This window comes from Rhodnius prolixus, unplaced genomic scaffold (genome assembly GCF_049639745.1).
Source record: "Rhodnius prolixus isolate KJV_2025 unplaced genomic scaffold, Rpr scaffold_4, whole genome shotgun sequence".
In the NCBI taxonomy this organism is placed as follows: domain Eukaryota; kingdom Metazoa; phylum Arthropoda; class Insecta; order Hemiptera; family Reduviidae; genus Rhodnius; species Rhodnius prolixus.
This window is the reverse complement of record NW_027411614.1, coordinates 13,365,954-13,379,442: the sequence shown is the minus strand read 5'-3', so window position 1 is coordinate 13,379,442 and position 13,489 is coordinate 13,365,954. Positions and strand designations below refer to the sequence as shown.

The 13,489-nt window shown below is 33.3% G+C and overlaps 1 protein-coding gene across 4 annotated transcripts in view; it reads left to right on the top strand.

The window, feature by feature from the left end:
- The window catches only part of mib1 (E3 ubiquitin-protein ligase mind bomb 1), a 543,029-nt gene that overhangs the window by 6,682 nt on the left and 522,858 nt on the right, over positions 1 to 13,489 (top strand). The gene's annotated exons all lie outside the window — the stretch shown is intronic.

Genomic DNA, 13,489 nt, shown 5'->3' with positions numbered 1-13,489 from the left:
GATGATTTAAAACAAAAAAGGCGTTAAATATACATTCAAGTAATTATTCAGATAATTTATTATTGGTGGTTAGAAGAAGCTACTTAGCAGTGACTCTCAATAATTAAAATGTGGCTACCCATTTTAGATTTTTTTTTGGTAATTTCTTAATTATTATTTTTAATCGGTTTTTATCGGTTTTTATGGATCCAAAAGAGACATACGCTGTATATAATCATCGTAGATGATGAGAGTTCTGGAATGGCTAAGTATTAAATAAAAATTGCTTTAAATTCATGGTTATTTATTTAAGGAGCTTTTAATCATTTTCTAAGGATTTAGTGCTTTAAATTTTTAGGGGACCGCTGACAATTGGACTTTATGAGAGTTCTCATAAATATTGATAGGAACAGTTATTCAATGAGTTATAAGGCAGACAGTTTTTTTTTCTCTTTCTTTTTCAAGAGTTATTTAAAGATTGTATTTGCTACAAAAACACTAATTATGAGTTATCAAACTTAATAGAAATCAAATCATTGGCCATCTTAATTATGATTATTATTTATTTATTATTATTATCTACTTTATTTAAGGATTGACGAGTTTTACTAAAGTCGGACGGAACCTTTATGGGTAGCCAATCTTTTTGTGAGTATGCGTTCATTGACAGTTTTGTTAAAATGTATGGCGTCATAGCTTTTTCGATTTATTTCCATTTAATTTATGTATTCTTTATGATTCGCTTATCTTTTACATAAAGATTATGTACTTAAATTTCGAAAGCTAGTTGTATTAATGTTTTAGACTCTCTTTTCGATTCCCTTAGAATCTTTATATATAAAAATACTCTTAAACATATTTTTTTTTTGGGGGGGCGCATCAACATCTGAGGTTATTAGCGCCCGGAGCTTTTTCCAGTGCACTGCCGGCCTCCGCACAGTGTTCTCTCGTTACAGACAACACTGTCCATTACCGGACAGTGAGCTGTAAGAAGCTCCTAGGAAGAGAAAATCTAAGGGTCAGCTGCTGGATTCGAACCCGGGACCTCTGCGAGGGAATCCAGTATGCTAACCTCATAGCTAATCCCTTCCCTTCTTAAACATAATGTTTTTAAAACAATTATTACTTCTGAAGTATTTTATTTTTAATTTTAAATTTTTTTTTTAAATAAGTTTACAGACTGTTCTCGGGGTCTACTTTTCATCCCCCGGCTTTTTCTATCAAACATGGCCTTGCAAAAAGTTAAATTATTATTTTTTATGCCTATGTATACAGCCAGCATCATCTAGGTGCTTATCACTAGAATATCACTCACTCTCCATTCTTACTTATAAATACATTCATCCCTCTGCTATATACAACTTTTTACATAAACCTTACAACTAATGAATGGATCAGTACTCTGCGCTCCTGCCATCCTTATAGCTTAACCGAAATTAAAATCACGTAATCCTTCTCTAATCATTTTCTTCCATTCATGCTAATACTTGGAGGTTATTTATTGCTATTAGGGGGTTTATGGGCTCTTGGTATTTAACTGCCCAGTAGGTTGTATAAAATATAATTTAGTAGAATAGCGTGTACATTTAGTAGAATAACTACATTTAGCCATTAATTGCTCTTGATGAATTAATAGTTACTGTCTGTGAAATTGAACTTAATTTTCTATCATATAAATGTGGACTGCTTATTCTACTCATTCTTCTTTTCACATAAAACGTAGTATAAAGTAGTATTTAAGAAATAAGCACAGTTTACGCCTTGCTTGTTTGAGAATTAGCCTAATTTATCCACGGCCTTTCTGCCTATAAAAGGGAAGTATATTTAAAGTTATTAAGTGAAACTCATTAAATTAATTACTGCAGATAGTCTTGCTCTACAACTGGGTGTGAGCTCTAATTAATCAGGTTTAAGCTCCATTACATGTGCAAAATCCTAAATCTCCCACTTCCCTCTCTGTAGAACGTTGCTGTCTCCCAGCTAATTCTTTAACACCCTTCCAATGCTGGCCTTCCCTTTTTATTCCTGTATTTTTTAAAAAAAAAAAATTATTTCCATTTAATTTATTTATGCATTCTTTACGATTCACTGATCTATTTATTGCAATTCGCTAACGATTTTGGATGGGTTACTCGAAATTTAATTTTACGGTAAATTTTGTGGATGGAGGTAAATCTAGTTAATGAATATTCAGACTAATTGAATTGCATTCAATTTCCGTAATTTATATATGAATTACATTCAATTTCTGTGATTAATATGTATCATTATGAATTATTATCAGACATATATGTGTGTCATTAGTGGCCCGAAGAGATTTTTTTCGCGGTTTTATTAACTCTTACATTTATATATTAAATAAGGAAGAGGTTAATATTAAAAAGAAAATGTGGAAACCAGTTATTGTTGCCGTATAATGAAATTAGCTATAGAAAAATTCAGGGACTTCCAACTGGGGTACTCACACAATTGATTTTTGGTTTCTTTAGATAGAAACCTTAAAAAGAATTTCGAACTAATCTTTATAGAAAATTCAGAAAAATGCTTCATGACAAGATCGAAAGTATTATTATACTATTTGTACTATTTATAAGTACTATTTAATTTATTGAGGAAATTCTAATTCTAAATTAAAATTTCGAAGTCAAAATTGTGTTGGAAGAGTTCTGATGTTTATCTTTAAATATTTACCTAAAAATGAGGGACACAGACTAAATTTAATCTAATCTTTGCAAATTTTTACTATCTGAAAGAGAATCTGAATTTAGTATTAATCGTTTGGCCATAAATTGATCTTAGGTTACATTCACTGAAAAAAACTGCACACAGTGGTAATTCAGTAACAAACTTATCAAAATGACATGAATATGGCTAAATGTGTTACAATTACTGAAATGTTCGAGGTTGAATACGAAATTGGATATCATTTTCATTTTTAACTTCTTACTTCTTTAAACGTAACAACTAATTTTTAAATATTTTCTATAAAATTTTTATTTAATAATTACATTTATTTATTTATTTTTTCAAAAAAAGCTGATGCTCAGCACTCTGATGTACCATTTATTGATCAAAGCTTTTCAGTTATTTTAAAATAGATTATTTATTAAGCAGAGAAATATTTTCAGTTTTAAGGAACAGATGTAGCAGGCATTGGCATGACTTACATTTCTCGTCTCATTTCGAATAACTAGAAGATTTACTTCATCTCCTTTTTGACGGAGTAAGATGCATATTCTCTGGGGACATCAGGGAAATAGTTAACCTCAACTGATGGTTCCCTACCCTTTCTTATGCTTCTTGGTATAAAAAAAACTGGATTTAAATTAGTAAACGTCCAATTTCTTTCAGTTTAAGAGGGTTTTCTGCAGAGCATCATAGTGGAGGTTGTATAGAATCGTTAAGTGGTCACTTCTTTGATGGCCGGCTCCTTCTGCTATTTCTAGAACTTCCAAAAAGAAGTTAATAATTCTTAATTCTTCCTTTAAGGATAAAACACTTCCTGCATTATTTTATTAAAGGAAGTGTTCCATAGTACAGAGGTCTCACGAGTGTAGGACTGAGTAGAACTATTTTGATCGTAGGGCAGTGCTCTGAAATTAATGGAAAGAATTCTGAAGCACGGTTGCTAGAACTCTGCTTTTGTAAAATAGAATAGAATTCTATGACAATGGAAAAATAACTGCGTAGGTACGTAAAGGTTGTCCAAAAACAACATCCAGACATCCAATTTTTTTTTTTCAAAAAAGAATAGTATTTAATTGAACTGAAACCTCTTAGAGCATTGCCAAACAGAATTAAATTTAGAATTTTATGTACCACAAATGGATAAAGGTTGCGTAACTCTGAGAAATAAGGTATTTATGGTCGTCATTATTAACAAAGATAAAGAATAAGTTTCTAATGATCGAATGCTGCGGCTCCCAATTGGCCAGATTTGATTAAAATACACAATAAGCTTAAGTAAGGCATTTAAATATAAATTTGAATTCGAGTAAAGGGCCTTAAAATGGGTAATTCCAGGTTTCTATTTAAAAATTTTCCTATCTAAACCATCAGTAATGATTCAGCAATAATCTTGCTGATTCAGTACAATGTGTTTGGTATTTCGCCGACCATTCTACCCTTATAAATGAAATATAAACAGGACTAAATAATTAAGGCCAGGGGAGAGTTGATAATTTTAAATTGTGTAGTACTTAAGAGAACCATTGTGGCATCTATGTTCTCTCTGTAATATGTCTTGAGATTGAAAACGTGTACCATTTAATTGCTGTATGTCCCTGCCTCAAAGAATTCAGGTACTTTACTGAATAAATATTGCTTCATGAAGGTGTTAATATCAAATATGAATGGACTTTAAGAATGGATATCACTAATTAGATATTGTAGGGATGCCTAGGAATATAGATAATGGTCTAATATTAGAATTTAATTACTAAACCCTTTAATTAGTAAGTATAAGAGGAAAGTGATATAGTAAATTTTAAACCCTAAATTCAGCATAATCATGTGAATATTTTTGTTTATTTAGTTTATTATTTGTTTTTTTATTTATCAATAACCATTATATTTCATGGCAAATACGTTATGTTCTAAAAAGCACATCTTCGGCTGATGGTCTTTGACTCAACATAAGCTTTGTAAATTTTCGTTTTATGTATATTTTTGTGCAAGATTTTTTTTTGTAGCAATAATAAAGGCTGTAAACAGGACTTGCATGAGAACTAATTGTCAACTCAAAATTCAGAACGCTCTCAGTTTTGATATACGTACAGGGTGACTAGAGTTATATGCTCCACCCACTTTTTTTTTAACGGCGGGAAATTTCGAAAAAATAAAAAACACGTATTTAATCATTTTTAGTCTAGTTTATTTTCAGTGATTGACCTATTTTTTTAAACCCCTGTATCTCGAGATATAGCATCCAACTTTGTTTTTCAAATGAAACGTTATAATTTTTGTTGCATATTTTTATAGTATTTGAGCTCCTAAAAAAAACAAAAAAAATCTTTTTGAAATCGGCCAGGTTTTCAAAAGTTTTGGTAATTTAAAATATGAAAAACAAATTTCAGTTTACTGTCAAAATTACGTTATTTTTTTTAAAGAATCTGTTCAAATTGGGCACAATCAACGGATAGGCAAGTCAAAACTCCGGACTCCAATGTTTTGCTTGTAGCAGCACTTACGGTGGCGAAGTCAAGATCTAGGCAAGCTAGAGTTATTCGACATTCAGGTTGTTTTTTCTACAAACGTTTGGTGTGGAGTTTTAGGAAATCAACTAATCGACCCATACTTCTACAGAGAGAACTTAACTGGTGCAAGGTATCTAACTTTTTTTAAGAGACATTTTGCCAGTTCTGCTTGAAGATGTTCATCTACAACGTCGGCTAGATATGTATTTTCAACAAGATGGTTGCCCGGCACATAATGCGAGAGTTGTTCGAGGTTACTGGGACAGAAATTTCCATGAAAAGTGCTTAGGGGCTCATTGTCCCATCCAATGGCCACTTATCTCCGGACTTAACCCAAATTGACTATTTTTTGTGGGGATACCTAAAAAATAAAGTGTACAGTAACCTTAATCCCGTGGCTTCAGTCGATGATCTGAAACTTCGAATAACTCTAGCCTGCCTAGATCTTGACTTCGCCACCATAAGTGCTGCTACAAGCAAAGCGTGGGAGTCCAGAGTTTTGGCTTGCCTATCCGTTGATTGTGCCCAGTTTGAACAGATTCTTTTAAAAAAAATAACGTAATCCTTACAGTAAAAACTGAAATTTGTTTTTCATATTTTAAATTACCATAACTTTTGAAAACCTGACCGATTTCAAAAAAATTTTTTTTGTTTTTTTTAGGAGCTCAAATACTATAAAAATATGCAAAAAAATATAACGTTCCATTTGAAAAAACAAAGTTAGATGCTGTATCTCGAGATACAGGGGTTTAAAAAAGTGGGTCAATCACTAAATATAAACTAGACTAAAAATGATTAAATACGTGTTTATTATTTTTTCGAAATTTCCCGCCGTTTAAAAAAAAAGTGGGTGGAGCCTGTAACCATGGTCACTCTGCAGAAGCAACATTTTCTGTCTAGTGGACAAAAAATGTTAATGAGAACTTTGGTCTCGTAATGATCTCAGAAAATAAATAAGCCAACAGTTTACATATTAACAATCTTAATTTTTCTTCGGTGTTGAAACCATTTTTTGTTTTAGTTTAATATTATAATTTGTTTAGTGTTACATTATTTTAAAGAATAAACAGTTAGTTTAAATAGGTAATAAAACAGTGGAAGCGAGTGGCTAAGAAGAGATACTCTGCGTACTGTTGAATTAAGGCGCTATAAAAGAAAGTGGCAATTTATACTCATCTCGTATTTTCAGTTGTCAGCATTCCTGTTGAGCCCCCGGGCTTCCACTTTTAGCCTCCAGTAGCGTTGAGAGACAAAAAGCAATTATATATATTGCACGTGCTACCTCCTCCTCGTGCACCCATACTAAAAGGTTGCTCTACCTGCTTATTGCTGTTGAAGCTTTTTTTTTGCACTGTATCGTCTCCTTCATAACCTTCCCCGTTATTTCTCTAACATATTACCTCGCAGGTTATAAATCGACTATAGGTCTAAATTAAATTAGCTACCATACCTTTTGGTATTATGTATACGCACAAACGCACAAATCCTTACCTCTGTCAATCTCAGCACAGCTAGAGTAAGATACATTTTTTTTTTTTTTCTAATTTTCATCTTTTAGCTTTGAATTGATTCATGTTTTTCACTCTTGCCTGTAAATTTTGAAGCAGGACAATAACAAAAAAAACTCTTGGTATTAGAGACTTTTTTAGAAGTAGCCTAGAAATATCGATCACATAATTTTTATTTTTCTTCAGTTCTATTTTTTACAAATTTGTCTTCTTAAAATTTTTATTAAAATAAAAAATACATCCTCGTGTATAAGTGTGATTTTTTTTTTGCAACTGTCCAATAAAATAGATTTCGAGGAAAACGTTGCCAAAAATCGCAACAAAAACCGCATTTTCAGAAAATGTAACCATGTTCTTGTTTGCCTTTTTTCTTTTTATAAAAAAACGTAGCGCCTGAACGTATGATCCGATTTTTGGTTGAATGAGGTATCATTTGATTTGAAATTTCACTATCTGTGCCCACTGGGGCCCTTGAGGCTGAGCATACTTTAGGAGGGGAGTTTGCCCCACTTATGTAAGACCCTCCCCTTTTAAAACTATTATTGATAATTACTATGTAAATCTGAGCCCTACTTCAGTTCGACATGCCATTATACTCATGCAGTTTAAATTTCTCTTGCGGGAAGTCCTGTATTTGCAGATTAATTTCTCTTTCCCCATTAGAAGTTTTGGTAATTGTAGCTTAATTTTTCGTATACCCCTTAGGAGGAAACAATGTAATCAATAATTAAGTACATAAATTAAATGAGTAAATAATAAGTTCAATTTATCCTAACGCTTTTAAAGTACCAATTTAATTTAGTTTACCTCGTAACTCTTAATGTATTGTAATTTATTAGCAGAGTTATATCGTATACTTTTATCTTACTTGTTTTAATGAGAAGTATTGTAATAATCATAATGTAATTGTTTTGTATCCCTTTCAACCGACTAGTTATTTACCAATTTAAATGTGGTAGTTGGGAAGTATCTGTGAACTTGAAACACATGAAACCTGTTTGAAACTCTGCATCTGCATCCGTCCTTCGTGGCGCCATCTCTTATGAGAAGCTATGGCTTTTATCAGTCTTGCAACTGTTTTAGTCTCCACAGTGACTGGATTCATAGATGTGTGTTTTTTTTTTTATCTACCTTGCCTTATGGCGAGCTTATGGCTAGATTAAGTCATGGTCACTCGGTCTAGTCCCAGTCAAGTCCTGCGAACAGTCACCATCGAAACCACAAAGACTACAGCTGTCTGCCTCGACTGATGGAGACACTTGAACGCCATGCTAAACTATCTCTTCAGCTCGAAAGCTCGCAAGAGCCGTAATAAAAGGGTATCCGTCACAAGGAACAGTCGCCAAAGCCTTGGCACTTGTACGAGTGCATATTTCGCCTAAAACTACCATGCTAAATAAGTAAAGTAATCGCCTATTTTTTTCAGTCTGGGTTTAACTACCTATTATCATGCAAAATACTTCGCCCTCATCGTCCCAAAATTAGATAGCTAGCACTTTTGACTATATGTGCCCTAAATATTAGTTCCTGCTAGCTACTTACTTCACCCGAAGGCAATCTGTGATAATTGATAAATATTCTGAATGTAATTCATAAAATAACTTTTTATCTTTCTCTTACAGATTTGTTTTTATTATAACTCACCAAGTTTTTGATGTAATATTCTTGAAAAGTACTGGCGCTTTGTAAATTTTATTTAATCTTTAAACTTCAGAGAGTTTTATTTTTATAATTTAAAAAAGAAAAAAAAAACAAACAAATAATAAGCATTTCGTTAGTAAGACTAAACTAAAAAGTAAAAGAGGCGGCTCTCTCTAATGTTGGCCGTTTTTCACTGTGCACAGATTTCTTGAATTACTTTCTGCTGAAATTTACGAGTTTTATGGGTAGTCCGGAAAAGGGTTAATGGATTTTTGAAGACCTTCTTCTTTCTCCATTATAAATGGCCAGCATTGATTTATAAATTCCTTCCCTACAGATTATTGTATTTTTACCAAACCTAAAGTTATTTTTATTTTTAAAAATTGTATTTATCTTCTGCTTTTTAATCTAATAATACGCAATAATGCATTATTGATTTAAACATAAATTTAAATTTTAACAACTGAATAAAATATTTGGTTGTATCGATTTTAATGAATTTTATAGTGACTCGAGATTAATTTTAAAATAAAGCGAAATGCATACAGCTCAAATGCATTTCATGCTTAAACGGTTGATCTGAGCAAAAAATGGTAGAGGAAAAATTTGTTGCCCGTCACCTCTAGTTTCCGAATATATGATTGATTTTAGATTCCTGATCCCGTACGAAGCAGACGCGCGTCCAAAAGTAAGTGTTCTCAGATGACCTCAATTTCCAGACACACAGAGTATAAAATGTTATGAAAGAAACCAGAAACCGCAATTCGATATCTTGAAAATTAAAGGTGCTAGACCATTTCAAAATCTTATATTTATTAATCATATTTCAATTTTTTAAATTGTTATCAAAGAGAAAGAAGAGCACGTGATAGGTCATTTTTATGTATTTTTTCATCCCCTTTCTATTGAAAATATTGCCAAGGCAGTAAAGCTAGTATTTTTCTTAATATCGGGAATTAAGTGGTTTCCGAGTGATCTTTTAAGCAATAATCAAATGTTAAGAGATTTAGATGTTCACAAGCGTAGATAAATGGGCTAAAAAGTAATTTTATTTCTGTCCCAAACAAGAAGCTTTAATACTTTTTTGGTAATTTTGAGATAGTTGCTTTTAATTACCATAAAAATTTGAAATCTCCTGTCACATATTTAAATGTTCCAATATCTTACATTTAAAGGTTCAAACTTATACCTTGTTTCATCAAATAATGAACGCACTTTACGCAGCTTGTGCAGCATGAACTTCAAACGTGCCTCCTTTGGATAGCAAGTACACCTACATTCTCAAATGGCTCTCTGTATCTGATCTGGTAGATTCAGAGAGCAGTAGATAACCTCCTGGCTAACCTGGCTTGCGAGCCAAAGGAGGCCGTCCCTCTAAGGATTCATTATTTGAAATTTACAATGAATAGAAATTTTAATTAAGTTTAGTAAAGTTTTTTTAAATTTTTCAATTTTTTTCAGGCGGTCTTTACTAATTATCAGATATCGTGTACGAAGGCAATTAGCAAAAATACTTTACCATAAATTTCTCATCTTAAGCATTAAATAAAATCCAAGGCCTAGATCAGGGGAATCGAACCCGCTAACCAACAATACATCTTAGCTTTTGCGGGCCTTGCCTCTAACCGTTCGGCTGTGACGCCTTAACGTCCACAAATGAGCATATATTGTTCGTAAAAAATCTGTTCTAATTTGTACTTCTGTTGGATTTTCATTTTATTGCTTTCTTACCTTGGCATTAACAATTGAACGCGCCTCAATAAAAGGGCCGCGATTCATAGGGTGAGAAATGGTGCCTTAGAACATGACTGCAATTCTTCCACTTGCTAGCAATACGAGAGAAAGAAAACTAGAAATACTGGTTAAAAGTCTAAATTTGTATCTGTTCTTTCAGTGGAACAGCTTTTTGAAAATATGATTTATTTCTAAAAACCTCTCAAGTCCGTTCATGTTTTTTAAATAAAAAAAAAAAAAAAAAAGAATGGACCTGTCTGTTACAAATAGAGTCATGCGGCAAAAAAGTTGAAAAATGCCAACATTGATGGTCGTTCAGTTGAAAGTTTTAATTTTAAATCTTTTGAAGATTTTTCTTTTCAATTATTTCTCCTTTTTCTTTTTTCTTTTTTTATTTCTGCGCATTTCCCTCGCCGATTATAATCATTAAAAAGAAGTTGAATGTTCGGATTTTAAATATTTAAAGAAAAGTTTAAAAAAGATACAAATTGCGACTGCTTTTATTTTATTTTTTTTATAAACTTTTTTTTCCAGTAGTATAACGAAATATGTTCTTGTTATTCCTCTTTCTAACTCTGAATAAATATATAAATTTTTCAAAGCCACATGGCTGAACTGTACGCCTACAAACTCCAGCGCATATACGGTGAGATGGTAACAACGTTGGGGTACATACTGCACTGAAATATGTATTTGGCTAAACATGAATTCTGATATTGTAGGTCACTCTTGTACTAGGGTCTTTATATATAAATATACTATATTTCTTTTTCTTTTTCTTTTTTTTTTTACATTGTTCGTATCTCTAATGATGAGGAGGACATTCTTCTTGGTCGAATTTTTTAGGTATATATGTAGTCCCTTGAGAGCAGAACTATTCTATGTCCAAAAAAGTTCAAATTTCGGTTTTGTTTATTAATGCCATATCACCGGTCGATTTATTTAGCGCAAAAATATTCTACATCTTAGCCGCCTGTGGACTTCAGAACAATGCATGCTAGAACAAGTCGATGTTTATAGGGGTAGGTGTTACTTCAGTGCAGAACCATTCTACTGAACAAGTTGTGCGCATCGTTCTTTTTAGAATAGTAACTTCTAAATTTAAAATAGATTATTCTATAGTAGATAGTAAAACGGAAATTACATGTATATTTCTTTTCGAAATATTAATAATAGAAATTGATAATAACAAAAAATGTCCCACCTGTAAAATTTGCTTTTTGCGACCTTGTTCTGGTCTCATGGGACGATTATTTAATGTATTTATATAAAGAGGGAAATTAACTACGAAGTAATCATTCGGAAAAAGAGACGATTTTTGAGTGAAAAGATTGTGAAAATGTCGGATGTACGCTGTTAAAGTTTCTTTCTTGCGATACTCCGGCCACGAAAAGCGGGAAGGGTCGTTAGATAGGTTAGAAAAGTAAAGTAAAGTAATCGCCTATTTTTTTTTCAGCCGGAGCTTAACGTCCAACTACCTATTAGGTGTAGTGGACGGAGGCGACTAACAAACATACTTTACTGTAAATTTCTTTTATTAACCATTAAATGAAATCCAGGGCCTAAGATCGGGAATCGAACCCTGTACCACAATACGAGATGTGGCTATTAAATAACGAGACTATTGCTGTAAAACATTTTATTTTAAATTTATACATATTTAGTTATTATCACCTTCAAAATTCTCCTCTCCCCTATCCCTACAACGCTCCATGCGAATTTTTCCATTGTTCGAAACAGTGCTGGAAGTTTTTTTCTGTGAGCACCTGCGTAACGCGTGCCGCTTTTTTCTTTCACAGATTCATCGTACTGAAATCGTGTTCCTTTTAATGCCGATTTGACTTTGGGGAACAGATAAAAGTCATATGGGGCCAGGTCAGGCGAATAAGGCGGATGGCCTAAAACTGGGGATGTTGTACTTGGCTAGAAATGTCTTGACAGACAATGCAGTGTGAGCTATCGCTTTGTCTTGATGGAGAACCCATGACTTGTTCTTCCACAAATCGGGTCGTTTTATCCTTTCTCTTTCACGGAGTTGAGCAAACACCTCACGGTAGAAATGTTGATTAATTATAATCGATATTTTCATCCGTTTTGGACGTGAAAGGGCGACCAGGGCGGTTATCATCTCCGACGTCTTCTCGGCCATCTTGGAAACACTTGAACCTCTCAGAAACTCGCGCACATTCATTAACATTCATCGCCATAAACTTCTTTTAGTAACAGATAAGTTTCAGCAGCGGTTTTATCAAGTTTTGATGTGAAATTTCACTACAATTCGTTGCTCTACTACATGTGTAGTATCATGTTTTCGGCAAAACGAAACTAACAGCTCTTAGACAAACGACGATTCAGGTCAGACAGATTTCTCTTCAAGCACGTGAGACGCTGCAATCGAAAGAGAAGGCTTTACGCTGCACAGCTGTCGGTAGTTAGGATTTGGCGCATGCATAGTTCTTCTGTAGCAGCATCAATCTCGTTATTTATTAGCCACACCTTGTACATATTAGCTTTACAGGTCTCGCCTTTAACCGCTCGGCTACTGTGGCGCCTTAGATAGGTTAGAATTTGTGGTTGTTATGTGGAAGGGAGGTTCGCATTTAGCTTAAAAAGATAATAAATTAAATAAACTTCAAAACCAAGAACTAGGAGTCGAACGCAATGCCGCAGTTCACCTCAGCTTTGCTAAACCATGCGTGTAACACATACATATTGATATTTACGTAATAAAACTTTGCTATTCTGTTTTCCCAACGAATATGTGGGGGAGGAGATATGAGAAACTTTGAATGTGGAAGTGAACTTCTCTTTGGAAAGTTTGACGAAAAGTTAACCATCACGGAAAAGAAGATCCTGCCACGGACATGCAGACTTTAATAAAATTGCAGCAATGTAGATCCAATTATCTTTGCCATATGCAAAAAAAAAAAAATCTTTTTGTGAAAAAATCTTTAAAAATCATTCAACAAATCTTTCATATTACAAGATTAAGTAAATTAGATTGTAACGTAATATTCATTTTAGCAGAGATGAAATGTGTTTTATGAAATATAATGATTTACATAATTTAATTAGACAAACTTATGGAGAAGGTTCAGTAATATTTAATGTCCTTTAAGCCTGTGCCAGGGCGCTGTGTATTTTATATACTTGTGAACAAGTAAAGACCCCGAGACGTCATACAAGAAATAGCTGGAGAAAGGGGTTCCTAAGTTGTGACGTCATATCCTGTGCGCTGGTAGTTCACATCTTTCCTTACACGCTCTAATTAATACGAACGAGCCAACGGTGCCTCTCCACTTGGGCTGTACGTACACCCTCCAGAGTGTGGAGTGTATCGTTGTTATATGGAGATTAAATGCCATCCTAGTGACTAGGGGAGATGTTTGGTTCAGCGAGTAAGTGGCAGCTAGCGTTAACCACTTATTTAAC